The 17440-nt window shown below is 38.4% G+C and overlaps 1 long non-coding RNA gene across 1 annotated transcript in view; it reads right to left on the reverse strand.

The window, feature by feature from the left end:
* Nucleotides 1-2587: 2587 nt before the first annotated feature.
* Nucleotides 2588-17440, reverse strand: part of LOC311614720 — a 169601-nt gene continuing 154748 nt past the window's right edge. Inside the window, exon 3 of the long non-coding RNA XR_014793706.1 lies at nucleotides 2588-2681. This is a non-coding gene — a long non-coding RNA (uncharacterized lncRNA). The remainder of the gene's footprint in view (nucleotides 2682-17440) is intronic.

A 17440-nucleotide genomic window follows, 5' to 3' on the forward strand; every position in this document is an offset into this window, starting at 1 on the left:
ATTCCTGCCCAAATGCTGGGTCTTTGCCTCTAGCTGTGAGGTTGACCAAATCTTGAGAGGAACCCAGCAACCAAGCATGTCCTTTGAACACCAAAAGCTCAGCAGCTAGGTTTCAATACCTGAATATGGAGCCTATCATAACTTGGTATATCACATTCTGCTCCTAATCCAGATTCCAAATCCCAGTCAGGTATACAGACAAGGAATTAAAGCATTTCAGGTCTTAATTGGCCTTTGGAATGGTCTAGTTACTAGACTCTAGTAAGTCCTCTGACCTATAATGAGAATCAGACTTCAAGTCTAAAGCAGTCCTTCAATTTACCTCCTTTCTCTTTCTTCTCCAGGATTTCCATGGAAATTGGTAATGAAGGATGATCAATGTTCTATTTCCTGCATGTGTTCATGTTTTCACCTTTTAGTAATATCTACTGGGAGTACTAAAAGTGAGGAAACTCAGGAGGAGGAGGTGTAGGCAGAGTTAATGCTATTTATAGGGGCTGAATCTGAATTCTGAAGGTGCTTCTGGAAACTGCTGGAGACCCCTGTCTATACAGCTCATCCCATACACACAGCACCTGAAGGATGCCATGGCCACAGAAAACCGAGGCTCTGTGGGCAGCTGGAAGCTTGAGCACAGGTTTGAGAAGCATGAAAGAAAAAATTTGGCACTGAGACTGATTCTGGAAGAGCTCACTGCTGACCCAGTCTTACTTTTGCTTTACTTCACTCCTCAAAAATTCTGTAGCTAATCTTGGACATTTGGAAGTAGCTAGGGGGGAATGGGGACATTGGCTTCTTAGCCTAACAGCATTTATCTTTGCAGCTGCACTGCCCTCATAGCACAGGTGTGCAGAGCATGATTAAGTGACCCTAGAAATCTGACTGCCTGGGGTGTGGTGTTCATTTTTTCACCCTGATGCAATTATCTCAGGGTGTGGGTACTCTGCCTCACTCCCCCTTTCTTTTCTTCACCACCCCCAAACTCTGGGTTTCAAACTCTGGCTTAACTGTGAAAATAGAGACACAAGGAGACAGGTTTTATGCTGTTGTTATTTGCTTTTAGAATGACTGACTTCAGCCTCTTTTATAAGTTCGCCTAACAAGCAGGAAGAAAGGCAAGATTAACTTTTGAAAAATCTTTCAGCACCTTCATTGATCCAAATTTTAGTGTGATTTGGCAGGCAATGCAGGGTAGCATGTTCCAATGTTTTAACTTGTGCCTAATTGCCAGATTAGCTATTGTTTGACTTGTACAATTATTAATGAAATGTGGAAAAAAGGGTGGTAACTGTGAAGCCTGTAGCAATGTCTAGACATGAGGGTGGGGGTTGGGAGGTGGAGTACCAAGGGAGACGACACAGAATTTCCTCGACTTTGGTTTTTCTCGGATTTGGTATTTCTGCCTTGGCATAACAAAACATGGGCCGAGGTATTCATAGATGAGAGATAATTTTTAAATTAAAATTAATCATCAAGTTTTAGGCTATCTGCCAGATTTCTCACTTAAGTGAGTTAAAAGAAAAGAGGCAGTCACTTAGGCTGTATGATAAGCACACTTACATGCACAAATACACACTGACATGTATGGTTTAAAAAGCTACCACCAGGTCAATCAAACCAGGAGAGAGATGCTCATTGTAATTTGGTTTTTGGAGGAAGAGGATTTTTGGTGCAGGAGAGCTTGTGAATGTCATTCATGCACGTTTGTAACCTTGCTCCAGGGTCACATCAGGTTGGGTGTTATGACAGCAAGGTTACAGGATAAAAATGCTTACAAACTCATGAGAATTGGGAGGAGAAACATATTGGATTATAAAGAATTTTTACTTTTAATGTCTTGGTGTCTTCACTGCCCAGCAAATTCCCTTCCCAGCCCAAGGCTTTTGGGTTGGCAAGATCCCCATAGGCAAGAATAAAAAAGGGATCACTTATGTTGTGGGTTTAGTTGCTTTTGGTATAAGTATAGATATATAACTTATGTATTACAATACTGTATACTAGGGGTGTCGAACTCAATCAGAGAAGGGGCCAAAATCTAAAATCCAGCCTAAATCGCGGGCCGAATGGTTTACTGAACAGTCATAAACTGACAATGTCATAAACTGACAGCGGAGTGCAGTGATGACAGCGCGGTGCGGGCCACATTGCAAGGCCTGGCAGGCTGGATTTGGCCCGCGGGCCTTTTGTTTGACACATGTGCTGTATACAATGAAGAATTATGTACATGCACGTGATTCCATAAAGTTTGTTTCATTCACATAAATGCAAATTAAAATTAGAAGTGACTGGATCAACTTATTTTTATGCATGGTAGAGTGGGCTCCTGTAGAGCCCAGTGGCTCAGTCTCCCCAGTCACCTGAGCTGGGCCCTCTAGGTGCACCCCTGTGTGGGCTGTGTGCCAGTCTTGTTGTAGTTAAGCCTTGATTGCTGTTGACATCACTGGGAGGAACTGACCTCCAGGCCAATTGGCTGTGAGTACCAGCTGTAACTACAATGGAAGAGCCGCTGTGCAGGAGCCAAACCTATGAAACAAGATGCTACAGTGGGGCTTTGGTACTCACTGAGTCTGCTCCTTGTGGATGTGTAGAGTTGTAATCTGAAGCTGTCCACTGGGTGCACTGGCTCTGGGGCCTCCCAGGAGTTATATAGTCAGCCACTGTCTGGGATCACCTGGCAGGAGCTACAGAGAGATAAGCAGATAGCTGTTATTTGTATTGGACTTGGAAGTTCTCAGGCAAGGGCCAGCTGTGAAGCAAAGCAGGCTGGTGCTATTGCCGGGTCTTGGGCCTCTTACTGATAGGTATGGGACATGCTGAGGCCACCTTCTACTTGCTTGAAAGATTTTAGAAAATTCTGAAGCCTGAGCCAGGACATGCCATTCATATGCAAAAGTTGCTGCAAACAGTTTGGGTGGGGCTGAGTCTCAGGGAATCACCAGGGTGGAGCAAATAGGATGGAAACTCAGATATGGCCTTCAGTTAGCTCTGGGACAGGGGAGGTCCCAACACAGGAACAATGACCCCTGCATGCACCCCTATCTAGAAGAAAGCCACTCCTGAGTTCCTGCCCTGATGCCAGACAATCCAGTTCCTCCCCAATGTACCTAGTTCTTTTCAAGATGCTGCCCTACTTCTGGAGCCCAGAGAGATTGACTCTGAGTCAGTAACTGTGCTGACTGAGGAACACCTGGGTCTCCAGCAGCCTCCATATTATGCAGCCATAATCCCCACTGGTTTTTGTAGCCCAAAGTTACAGGGGCTGGGACTACTTGCTTCTCATGGGGGATCTCTGCAGCCTTTTTATCCCACCCGATTAGAAAAAATGGCACACTTGGGTGTCAGACCAGCCTGTTCTATGCCTCTGCCCCTCCTCCCAGTCTCAATGTGGTTTCTTCTTTACATCTCTAGTTGCAGGACTTCCCTTCAGCCAGATTTCAGAATGATGGTTATTCTGTATTTTAGTTGTAATTTTGACGTGGTTGTGGGAGGCAGCAAGTACTGGCATTTACCTACACTGCCATATTGGTTCTCAACAATACCTTTTGTGTATATTCTATAGTTGTTGTTTTTTTGGTAGTTACTATGGGGATAACATTAATGTTCTAAAGTTATAACAGCTTTGTCCCCACCCTTTTGGTTGTTGATGTCACAAAATCACATTATATATTGTGTGCTCCAAAGCATAAACTAATAATTCTTTAAAATGCATTAGTTTCTTAAAATATGTAGAAAACAAAATTTGGAGTTACAAACCAAAGTTTATATTAGTAATACTAGTTTTTAAACTACTTGTTTATTAAACGTAATAGTGTCTTAAATAATATGGAAAACAAAAAGATGGAATTACAAACCATCTTTTATATAAAAGGCCTGTGGCCATCACGCCGTAATGCCAGCATGATCAAATGAGCAGTGGCTCGCAGTGGCGCGAGCTACTTGCAGTGGAGAGCTATGAGCAGTGGAGGGCAGGGCAGTGATATACTACCTGCAGAGAGCTATGAGAGGAGGAGGGCTAAAAGCTGAGGAGGGCGGAGGGCGAGGCAGAGAGCTATGAGTGGCGATGGGCAGGGCAGCCAGCTGAGGCAAGCGGAAGCAGCTACTAGAGCTGGGCCTCTAGTTGTTAACAATTATACGAGCTTTTATAATTGCCCATGTATTTACTTTTATTGAGATCTTTATTTCTTCCTACAATTTCTAGTTATTGTTTAGTGTCCTTTCATTTCACCCTTCATCACTCCCTTATTTTTTGCAGGGCAGGTCTAGTGGTAACGAACTCCCTGAGCTTTTGTTTACTTGGGAATGTCTTTTTTTTTTTTTTTTTTTTTTTTTTAAACATATTTTATTGATTTTTTTACAGAGAGGAAGAGAGAGGGATAGAGAGTTAGAAACATCGATGAGAGAGAAACATCGGTCAGCTGCCTCCTGCATACTTCCTACTGGGGATGTGCCTGCAACCAAGGTACATGCCCTTGACCGGAATCGAACCCGGGACCTTTCAGTCCACAGGCCGATGCTCTATCCACTGAGCCAAACTGGTTTCGGCCACTTGGGAATGTCTTAATCTTGAAGGACAGATTTGCTAGATTATATGATTCTTGATTGACAGGTTTTTGTTTTTTGTCTTTTTCCTTTTAGCATTTTGAATATATTGGTCTACTGCCTTCTGGCCTCCAAAGTTGCTTATAATTTTTATGGAGGATCCCTTGTATGTGACAAGTTGCTTCTTTCTTGGTGCTCTCAAAATTCTCCCTTTGTCTTTGTCTTTTGAAAGTTTGGTTATAATGTGTCTTGATGTGAGTCTTTGAGTTCATGTTACTTAGAGTTCTTCTTAAATGATCATATTAATGTATTTAATAAAATTTGTGATGTTTTAAGCAACATGGGACAGTATGATATTAAGGTCCAATTATGTGATAAAGGGGTGGTTTGGCAAGGTTTCAAGATGTGGTATTTGAGTTGGACTCTGAAGAAAAAATAGTATTTAGGAAGACATCAAGCCTCAGTGAATGAGGAGGCAGAAGTGAGGAGGAAATGTGATATGCAGGTAGCATTTATCATGTATGATGGGTCAGGCACATCAGTTATTTCATTTAATACTCAAAATAGAGTGACAATATATCAAAATAGAGGTAGGTACTAGTATTCTCATTTTACAGATAAGAAAATTGATGTTAAGGATGATTGAGAGACATGTTCAAGCTCACATGGCTAGTTAACTGAGGTGGGAGTGAAAATTAATTTAATTCATACTTTTTATACTTTGCCAACTCACCAAAAAGAATAGCATAAACACATTTTTGAGGTGAGAATTAGTGAGTCCCTCTGTAGTCATCAAGTAAATAAGGTTGGCTGGACCAAAGGGCAAGAGTAGAAAAGCAGCAGGAGATAAAAATTAAATAACTTTGGATTAGATTATAAAATCTTCAAATATGAGGCTTCAAGTTTAGACTTTCTTTTGGATAAGGGATAAGTACTGGCAGTTGAGAGTAAAAAAAAATTTTTAATTTCTTTCCAAAAGATGTCATATAAATATGAAATGACAGTAAAAAGCAAATTTCTTGAAATCATGGATGTCTTTTGCACTAAATTAAAGTGCCAAGGGTCATATCTGTGCAGTTAGTCAGCAAGTTCAGTGATAACAGATTCCACTCAACCAAGAGCCTTTCATCTTCTGTTTCTCTCTTAAGAAAATCTAAATCGATTTTTCTTTGCTTGAACACTTCATTTTTCTCCCCCAAATAGCAACTTCTGTTTTATAGATTATTCTTGTTCTCTTCTTCCTTTTGGCTTTATAAAATGAATATCTGAAATTTTCCTGGATTGCTATGTTCTTGAAATAAAATTCTATTAAAAGATTTATTGTGATTCAAGGGAAAATTTATTATTTTGTTTGGTATACTTTTGAGTCGGTGGATTGCTTATCAGTGTCATATGTAAATTTTGTGTATCAATTCCAATTTAAACCCTTCAACTGACAAATATCTCATTGAGACAAATAAAATTCATAGCATTTATGTAGAAATACTATGTAGTAGCAAGTTGAATGAGTACTATAAATTTCCATCTGCCATTAAAATGCCTGAAATGCTTACTCTTGAAATGATCTGATAAGAAATGCCACAGTAGGCAATTGATTCTTGGAATTACCTACTATTTCAGGATGAAGCCTGATTATTCTGTTAAGTGTCTCACACAAAACCTGGAACACAGAAGGACCCAAATATTAATTCCAACCTTTTCCCCTGTGGGTGTGAAATATGCATGTATTTTATTAGGGGATATTTATTTTTGGGTGATTTTTTATTTTTAAAAATGAGATATAATTTACATATAATAAAATGCATACTTTGTAAGTACACAAATTAGTTTTTCTATTTATTAAGTTATGTAAGTACCACCCAGCACAATGTATAGAAAATTTCCCTTACCTCACTTTATGTTTATCACTATGGATTAGTTTTGTGTATTCTAGAATTTCATAGAAATGGAATTGTATAATATGTATTCATGTTTAGTCCCCCCCCCCCATTCATCATAATGTCTGTAAGATTAATTCATGGTATGGCTGTTGCATAGTATTTCATTGTATAGATGTACCTCAGTTGGTTTACCTATTCTCCTATTGAGGGATGTATGGTTGTTTTTACTTTAGGGCTATTATGATTAGGGCTGCTATGATCATTCTTATACAAATATTTCTGGGAACATAGTTTTTATTTCTCTTGAATAAATATCTCATAGTAGAATTGCTGAGTCACAAGATAGATGTGTGTTAAAAAACCTTATCTGAGTCCTAGCTGGTTTGGCTCAGTGGATAGAGCATCAGCCTGCAGACTGAAAGGTCCTGCTTTTGGTTCTGGCCAAGAGTACATGCCTGAGTTGCAGGCTCGATCCCCAGTGGGGGGCGTGCAGGAGGCAGCTGATCAATGATTCTCTCTCATCATTGATGTCTCTATCTCTCTCTCCCTCTTCTTTCCTCTCTGAAATCAATAAAAACATATCTTAAAAAACCTTATCTGAAACTATCAAACATTTTTCCAAAGTGGTTTATTATTCTATACTACCTGCAGATTATGAGTTCCAATTGCTCTATAGCCTTGTCAACACTTAGCATTGTCAGTCATTTTCATTTTAGCCAGTCTAGTGGGTTCCTACTAAATTTAGATACAAATGATATTATGTCTATGTGCAGTGGGATGACCAAAAATATTATATTTTCTAGCTGGTACCCAAGTTTCTGTAAAAGAAGGAACTATTATATCTTTGAGAAAGGCCTTTGATAAGTTGAATTGGGTGCTTTGCTGATGGCTTTATTAGAATAAATGTTAAGAAATAGAATTTCTGGATTATAGGTAATGCATAGTTTTAAGAATTTTGATACATTATTGCCAAATGGCAAAAAGACTATTCTAGTTCCCTTCAGAAGTGTCTGAGGCTCATTTTGTGTTCTTCCTATCAATGGGTATTATCATTAAAACACAATTTTTTTTAGTTATTCTGTATACATGTGTAATCTAAAAGAAACAAAAATAAGAAATTATTATGAAACAATAGTGATAAATATGAAAAAGGAACAAATTTTGAATATTCATAGCATTGAAATGTCATTTTTTAAATGACTATGGCCAGTTCCTCCAAGGGCTTAAATTTTAGAATTGGGTTAAATTACATATATTCCCTGGCTATATGATAACCTTTGATTATATTTTATAAATATAGCTTGATAAGCAAATAATCAAATTCATCGATGCAGACTTAAATAGCTAGGTGAAATAGTCAACAACTTGATCCATTTGCACCCTTTCCTAATTTTATCGCATTTATCATTTGATTTAAAAAATATATAGTTAGACAGTAGCCTATCTCTAAGTTCATTGGAGATTTTGAAGCTGCTTTAAAAGACCTTTCAGTTAATAAAACAGTGGTCATTTTTCGCTTAGTTTGGCTGGCTGAGGAATTTTGGCTAGCCGTCACAGGAAATATTCACATTGTGGAAAGGATGCGAAGAAAGAAGGAAAAGAAGTTACAGTTAATCATGGGGCACATGAATCAGCTTCACTTTAAGTTTTCAGTCTGAAGTAGAGAATTCAAAAAAACACGGGAAGCCCTAGGGATGGGGAAAGAGAAAGTAGCAGAATAATTTGCTTTATTTATTTATTTTTTTTTTAAATATATTTTATTGATGTTGTACAGAGAGGATGGGAGAGAGATAGAGAGTCAGAAACATCGATGAGAGAGAGTCATCGATCAGCTGCCTCTTGCACACCCCCTACTGGGGATATGCCCGCAACCAAGGTACATGCCCTTGACCGGAATCGAACCCAGGACCTTTCAGTCCCCAAGCCGACGCTCTATCCATTGAGCCAAACCGGTCCCGGCCAGAATAATTTGCTTTAAAGAAAATTATTCCTTTGCATATGAACTATCATGAAAACTATCTGCATTTGTTGAAATTAGTATGCATTTGATAATCCTCTCTTCACTCTAGATGCTCTTCTGGATAAAAACAAAATAGGTGTGCATCTGAAGCAGCTTGGAGAGCTTTCAATTTTGATATTCAGATAGACAACAGAAAAATCATAAAGATGCAATATGTCAATATTTCTCCTGGGATTATGGAAGTTATCTATGAGGGAACTGTTTGTTTTCATTTAATGCTACAAATGAGTATGTTAGTGGTTGGGGCATCAAATGAGATTGAGAATTCCTTTCTCTGGTTTGCTTTTATCTATCTATCTATCTATCTATCTATCTATCTATCTATCTATCATCTACCTATTTATTTATTTATATGGCCTTGGGCAAGTAATTGTGTCATTTTTATCAGGTTTGGTAAAATGCTAGAACACAATAATTAAGAGATGCCAAGAAGATTTTTAAAATTCTTTTTTTTTAAAAAATATATTTTATTGATTTTGTACAGAGAGAAAGGGAAAGAGATAGAGAGTTAGAAACATCGATGAGAGAGAGTCATCGATCAGCTGCCTCTTGCACACCCCCTACTGGGGATATGCCCGCAACCAAGGCACATGCCCTTGACCTGAATCAAACCCGGGACCCTTCAGTCCCCAAGCCGACGCTCTATCCATTGAGCCAAACTGGTTTCGGCTGCCAAGAAGATTTTTACAAATATGTTAGTGACAGAGGACATGTCTGATGCACCAAATAGTTGAAACTTTGCTTATTGAAAACATGATTGATGTCGAAACCGGTTTGGCTCAATGGATAGAGCGTCGGCTTGGGGACTGAAAGGTCCCGGGTTCGATTCCGGTCAAGGGCATGTACCTTGGTTGTGGGCATATCCCCAGTAGGGGGTGTGCAAGAGGCAGCTGATCGATGACTCTCTCTCATCGATGTTTCTAACTCTCTCTCTCTCTCCCTTCCTCCCTGTAAAAATCAATAAAATATATTAAAAAAAGAAAAAGAAAACATGATTGTCTATCAAAGACAAAAAAATAATTACTTTTCTACTTTAACATGCTTGATTCCATACCTGCACTAAAGCAATTTAATATAATTTCTTAAAACTATAAAAGCTGCTGTATTTATTGAATGGCTTTCTGACATCTATTTTTAACATATGATGAGTGCTATACTTGGCAAGTCCTCAGCATTTTCCCCAGTGAATGGTCTGCCAGAGTAATTTGAGAGTAAATATTTTGAGGTATTATCACCCTCAGAAGGATTTATTGACCAGGTGCTTTTGTTTAGTGCTGTTTTAAGGTTCTTTGAGTGCTGCTTTAGACTTCATAACTAGGACTCAAATACAATGCTCTAGCAGAGTAGGATCAAAATATGACTTACAGTACAATTAGGCCATTGCACACTTTCTCCATATGGTTATTGTGTTCAAAGGGACATGGTTCAACTCAAAATAGAATCCCATAGTTTTACAGAAATAGTGTTAATTATAGGGTAAGCATTGTGCTAGTTGCTTTCCATTCATTATCTTATCTGATACTAGTGGTCCAGTGCATGAAATTTGTGCATGGGTAGGGTTCCTAGGCCTGGCTGGCAATCAGGGCTGATTGGGGCCTTCTGGCTGCCAGCCTGGGCCTTCCTTCATTCCACACTACCCAGGCTGGTCAGCGCATGTCATAGCGAGCGATCAAACTTCCAGTCTCCTGGTCAAACTCCCGAGGGGACACTTTGCATATTAGCCAAACACACACACACACACATACACACACACACACACACTAGAGGCCCAGTGCATAAAGATTCATGCAAGAATGGGTCTTCCTTCACTCTGGCTAGAGCTGCCTTTTAGCTCTGGCCCAAAGCCACCTTTCTACCTTCTCACACTGCCCAGAGGCCCAGAGTAGCTGGGGCAGTGTGGAACGCCTGCATAGTTGCCATGGCGATGACACAAGCATCCAGCCTTCCCCTAGCCGCTCGGTGCCTGAGTATGCAAATTAACCCACCATCTTTGTTGGGTTAATTTGCATACTCACTCCTGATTGCCTGGTAGGCGTCATGAAGATTTGGTCAATTTGCATATTCCTCTTTTATTAGTGTAGATACTAGTAAATGTATAATACCCATGCTTCTTCCTGGTGCCCTGATACACAGTGATGCAACACATAGTCCTCTGTATCACAGTAAACTAATTGTCCTGCTATTAGAACCATATTATTCTTCCACTCCTCATCCTTGCCAATGACAAGAGCCAATTGCCAAGAATAAGCAAAAACCTAACCAGAGTGTGATTAGTGAATAGGTTATTTCCCGTTAGGTCCTGTGATAGACAAAATAGTGGCTCCCCCAAAGATGTCATGTTTTAATTTCTGAAACCTCTGAATACATTACATTATACGGCAAAGGGAAATTAAGATTTAGATAGATTTAAGGTTGCTAATTAGGTGATCTTAAAATTGGGATATTATCCTGGATTATCCAGCTGGGCCTAATATAATCACAAGTATCCTTAAATGTGAAAGAGAGAGAGTCAGAAGAGGAGTTCAAAGTGATATGATGTGAGAATGACTGTTGGTCATTGCTAGCTTTGAAGATGAAGGAAGAGGCCATGAGCCAAGGAAAGCTGGAAGCCTGAGTTTTTTTCCCACCAAAAGGCAAGGAAAGGTACTCTCCCCTAGAGCCTCCAGAAGTAACACAACCCTCCCACCACCTTAGTTTTAGTCTGGTAAGACCCATTTCAGACTTTTGACCTCCAGAAATGTAAGATAATAAATTCGTATTGTTTAAGTCATTGTTTGTGGTAATTTGTTACAGCAGTAATAAGAAACTAATTCAGGCCCTTAATTGATAAAGTTGGCAAAAATGGTCTGCAGGTTAAATTGATAGAGTTGGCAAAAATGACATGCAGGCCAAATCTGGCCTGCCACTTGTTTTTGTAAATACTAAAGTTTTATTGCAACCCAGCCACACCGATTTGTTCACATATAGTCTGTGGCTGCTACAATGGCAGAGTTGAATAGCTGTGGCTGAGATCATTGGGCCTGCAGACGCTAAAACATTACTGTCTGACTCTGTACAGAAAGAGACCCCTGATCAAGAATATATGTAGTTACAAATAAATACCATAACTATAGATGTAAATTAGATGTATAAATGTATAAAATTTATTTGAGAAAAAGAAATTCTCCCTTACTTCTTTTGATTAGAAATCTAGGGTTTTTTTTGTTTGTTTGTTTGTTTTTTTTTTAATGTTTTTATCTCACTTTTTAAAATTAAGGTATTACATATATGTCCTTATCTCCCCTATTGCCCCCTCTCTCATGTCCTCACCCCCTGATGTCTGTGTCCATTGGCTAGGCTTATATGCATGCATACAAGTCCTTTGGTTGATCTCTTCCCCTTTCCCTCCCCTGCCTTCCCTCTGAGCTTTGAGCATCTGATCAATGCTTCTCAGTTTCTGGATCTGTTTTTGTTCATTAGTTTATGTTGTTCATTATATTCCACAAATGAGTGAGATCATGTAATATTTATCTTTCTCTGACTGACTTATTTCACTTAGCATAATGCTCTCCAGGTCCATCCATGTTGTTTCAAATGGTAGGATATCCTTTTTGACAGCAGCGTAGTATTCCCTTGTGTAGATGTATCACAGTTTTAGTCCATTCATCTGCTGGATGTTTCCAAATCTTAGCTATTGTAAATTGTGCTGTTATGAACATATTATAGCCAGTTAATAGAAGGCCCTAATCAGTTTTGTGCTAGTGAGTTGAAATTTCAATGTGTGTCATACTATAGATAGGTCAAACTGCATGAATGTGAAGTTAAGAAATAAAAACTTTATGAGAGGGGACATTTATATTGTTGAGATCATTAAGAACCTAATTTTAATTTTTGTCTCCTTCCCTTAAAAAAAATAATTTTCAGGCTAGAGAAAGGTTGTTTTTCTATTCTTTTCTTAAGTCCCTTCTTCCTGCTCTCAGCTGGGAAACTCCTCTCAGATTGGCAGCATGTTTAGTCCAAGAGGCCACCAGGCCAGTGCTCTCTGAACCACCCCCAGTCATCCTGCTACTTCCAATTAGCTTCAGCTGGGCAACTTCCTATTTGGGTCAACTCCCTTCTGAAATGGGTGACAGAAGTAGACATTGCTGGAATACTGTCATCCACTTGAACTTGATTACAGAGTAACATTTTCATTTATATTTGCCAATAGTTCTTTTATTGTTATGCTAGAATATTATTTTGGCAAGTGTTTTATTTCTATTAAATGTTTTCCCCGCCCTTGTTTTTTTTTTTTTTTTTTTTTTTTAGGATTTTTGGCCTTGGGCCCTAACCTTTGTTCTGAATGTTTGGGAAAATTTTTTCCAAAAGTGTTTGAAATTTTCATCGTGGAAAACATCAACCATTTATAAAAGTTGATAGAATAGTATAATGAACCTCTTCACTCATTGCATTGACTTCAACAACTTAGGATTCTTGGCCAATCTTTTTCATTCTCTACTCCCACCTAATTAGTCTTCATCCAAATTTTTGAAGGAAATCTTCAACATAATATTGCTGCATATATCTCAGAAAGGTAAGGACTCTTAAAAATATATGATCATGATACCATTATCACTTCTTAAAAATGTTTCACACTAACTCCTTATTAATATTCAAGGAAATAGTTTTAAAAGAATATCTTACCCTTGACTATTTTGAGTAGTTTATGATTTTTAGTCCCTCCCTGAGGCAAGCTATGACAAAAGTATTAAATGCAGAACTAACATGTATTCACAAACACACCATTTTAACTCCCCCCTCCACATACAAAAACACACTCCCGTACCCCAAAGACCAATTAACCTTCATCATTTCCAGAATTAGTATCCTGAAGGGGGGAAAGAAGGTGGAGGCCATTGTACGTTTCTTTAACTCTGATCAGTTGTATACAGATCAAATGTTGAGAATTCCCTCTGCTTTCTTCTTGACTTTCTGCATTTCATTCCCAGAAAATTCTATGGAGTCTTTGTAGAATTCCTCCTTACTCACACACTAGTTTTTCTCATGAAATATTTTGAAAACCTCTATTGTCCATCCCTGAAGACAAATGATGTGCTGTCACTTGCTCAAGCAGAGGTATGAACAAGGTTGTATGGGGTGAGACTTGTCTGTCACTCGTGTCTCTAAGGGGACTCATAGACTTTTGCTTTCAGTGTTTAAGAAATGTGCATGGTGATTCAGGAAAACAATGATTTTTCTCACAAATGGAAACTGTGATGATCCAAATTTCCTTCTAAACAACGTCCAGGCTCTCTTGCTGAAGAGAGCCTGTTCTTTCCATTTAGTCCAGCCTAGAAGATGCCTACATCTGTCCTGCTTTGTGGGTCTGGGGCTGGAATTGGTAAGGGGGAGAAAGGAAAGTGTGTGTGTGTGTGTGTGTGTGTGTGTGTGTGTGTGTGTGTGTGTCTGGCACTGCTCAAGGCTTTGCTTTAAGCCTGTCATGGTTCATACTTTAAAAACAAACAAGCCCTAGCCAGTTTGGCTCAGTGAATAGAGCAGCAGCCCACGGACTAAAGGGTCCCCAGCCCTGTCAGGATGCATGCAGAAGGCAACGAATCAATGTGTCTCTCTCACATCAATGTGTTTCTCTCTGTCTCTCCCTCTCCCTTCCACTCTCTCTAAAAATCAATGGGAAAATATCCTCGGGTAAGGAACAACAACAACCAAAACACACACACAATAGAAACAAACAAACAGATTTATGGAGATATAATTTATATAAGATAACATTCACTCACTTAGTGTACAATTCAATGCTTTTTTTTTTTTTTTAGTATATTCACAGAATTGTACACCATCATCACAATCTAATTTTAGAACATTTTTATCCCTTCCAGAAAAAAATAATGTAGGAAAATTTTTTTCCTCTTTTATCCTTCTAGGTTCTTTTGGTCAGTCTATTAATTAAATTAACATGAAATGGATTAACAGAAGAAAAACAAATTTAGTTACTTACATTTGGGAGCCCCATAAAGACAATGAGACCCAAGGACAAGTCAAACAGTTGAGGCTTATATACCATCCTGAGCAAAGGAATGGGATAGGGACTTGAGGCTTCAAAGGGGAGGAGGGCAATTCACTAAGAACAGATGTTTGGTAATTAGATGCTTGTCCAGCCATAAAGATAGGTCCTTCAGATTAACAATTATCTCTAGTAATAGTTCTCTTTTGGGCCAGGCCCTCTTTCGAAATTCTTTTATGTAGGTAAGGGAATTGTAAAAATTTTTCTCAAGCCTGCAGAGTCTCTATTACCTTCAACTCAAAATAATGCATATGCCAAAGTGGCACAATGTGGGGGGCTCATTTAGAACCCCTTCACTATGCAGTCATTAGAGACCACTCCCCATATCCCAACCCACTACCTCTTATACCATGGTCTGCGCAACCACTAGTCTTTCTGTCTCTCTGGATTTGACATTCTGGACATTTTATGATGCTTTTGTATTTTTTATGGTTCAACTTTTAGGTCCTCCTTGGAAATTGGAGACTTACACTTTTTATTAATGGTTAACATATAGACTTTACCATCTAAAACCTAAAATGAAGTGTGAAAAGGAAACACAGAAATACTAATAGTACTTACAGATGAAAAATATAAAAATAATATGTTCAATAGAAGCTGTAAGATTTATTCCCCCCTTCAGAATAGTCTTAACTAATTTCTAATTAAACATGGAACCAGTGTGAAACACTTTTATAATAGATCTAGTTCTGCCTTCAGCTTCAGCTTCCCCAAACTGGGTAGTGTTATTCAAAAATTTCATGAAATTCAAACATAAAAAGAAGATAAATGAAACAATATTCTCATGCAAGAATATTAGTCTTGCGCTGCCTGATTTGGCTCAGTGGATATTAGACTGTTGGCCTGCAGACTGAAGGTTGCCAGTTTTGATTCTGGGTTGTGGACTTGATCCCTAGTAGGGGGCATGCAGGAGGCAGCTAATTAATGATTCTCTCTCATCATTGATGTTTCTCTCCATCTCCCTTCCTCTCTGAAATCAGTTAAAAACAATTAAAAGAATATTAGTTTCTTTAAACACATGAAAGAATGGATTAAAAATATTATTTATAAAATTATATAAGCATGGGACGTAAAAACAGGCCAAAGATTATCATTTGGAAATGGATGGAAACAAACATTAACCACAGATAAAGGTTCTATTGACTTGAGTGTGTGTGTTTAATTTCCCCTTTCTTTTAAAAATCATGTATTGAATCTGTTTATTCACTGCTGCTTTCCTCTCTACTATTTTTGTTCAGTGCCCCAGTATATTCAACAAGGGAAGCATACAAATTAAAATGTATCTTAAAAGAGTTTTAAAGTATCTACCATTTTGCAAAAGACCTGAAAAAAACAAACAAACACAACACCCAGCTCAGAACCATAGATAAGTACCTCAGAATAATTTCCCAAAACAAATGTGCAATGGGTCTTCTAACTAAATGTATTCTGCACCAGAGCTCATCAATATATTGTGACTTAGCAACATATTCTCTGAAAAGGAGGAGGATGTATCAGTCTTGTCTATATTTATAAAACTCACTTGCAGTGTTTGGACTTCCAATCTTTGCACTTTGAGATGTGAAGAGCAAAACAAAAATAAACCCCCCAAACACCTCACCATCACTTGTCTTAAATGACTTTAGCCAGCCTAACACTTTGGAGCTTAATTCTTTGGGTTTGAGATGATTGCTAAAGCAAAACCCACTAAGAATGTTAATACAAACCTTAAAGACTTTAAGAGACAAAATTTGCAGTCCATGTTTTGTTTCATGGCTTCGTTTAAATTGAAATGATGTTGGGATATTTTTTCCTCCTGATAGAAGAAAACTTTTTTCTGTTCCTGAACTTCTGGTTATTTCCTCTTTTCCACTGTTGGAGCCTGACAGAGCCAACACTTACATCAGAGGCATCTGTTTGCACTAGGAAATTTTTGGTAAAATACAATGGGCCCTATAATGTTGTTGCAAGTAACTTTGGGTTACTCAGTAAGTTTTAACAAGCTATATTTTGAACATCTGAAGGAAAACAGTTGTGTGAGTATGCTTTGTTTGGGAAGAGGAGTGAGTTGAGGAAGGGTTCTGTCTGCCAGGGGAAGAAAGTATGAGAGATAGGAGCTCAAGTTCACAGTCTATCAGAGGCTTTGTCTGGGCACTCTCCAGACTCTTTGGACCTTTTTAATTTTGGTTAATTAGCAGCACAAATATCCCCCATAGTTAGGGACAGGGAGCTATATTTGTAATACAAAATTGTTGTGTTAGGAAACATGGAACAAATAAATATTTCAACCAACAGTCTTCTTTGATGCAGAAACTTCTAACTCCTGCCATCCTGAATCACTGTGGGACATAGTTCTAGGACCCCCTGCTGAACCAGGGAGAACACTCCTCTTCCTGTGGCCAAAGTCACCTTGTAGTATATAGAGGACCCTTTGTGGGGATGCTTTTGTATCACAGTAGTGGATGTACAATTTGCAATTGCTTCCCTAGTGGGATGCAGTAGAGCAAGCATGTCAAACTCAAAGGCTAACATGGACCAAATAAACAAAATTTAAGTGTATGTGGGGTGCAAAAAACAAAAAGCTTCCATTTTCATAGAAATGTAGGTCTATTGCAATAGAAACACGCTGAATACAAAGGGCTGAAATACATGAGTCATTGTTATAATAAAATAATAGAACATTTTAATAAAAATTAATATTTTTTCTTGAACATTAACTTACCAGACACTGAATAACTGCACAAATTAATAAGTGTAACACAAATAAACCCATTTTTCTTGTTCTCCAAAAGTGAAATATTCCCTGTTGCGCACACCAAACAAGTCAGTCCAAGACTACTGAAGTGGCAGTTGGCTGCCAGTATTAGTGGAGAGAAATGGTGCACCTGCGTGTAAGGAATGTAGTGGAAATCGATGCAACACTTTTATAGTAATCATTCATTAGCAAATGTTGTAGTTCATTATTAATAATTATGTATAACA

This window comes from Pipistrellus hanaki, assembly GCF_964339955.1.
Source record: "Pipistrellus hanaki genome assembly, chromosome: X".
NCBI classification, from domain to species: domain Eukaryota; kingdom Metazoa; phylum Chordata; class Mammalia; order Chiroptera; family Vespertilionidae; genus Pipistrellus; species Pipistrellus hanaki.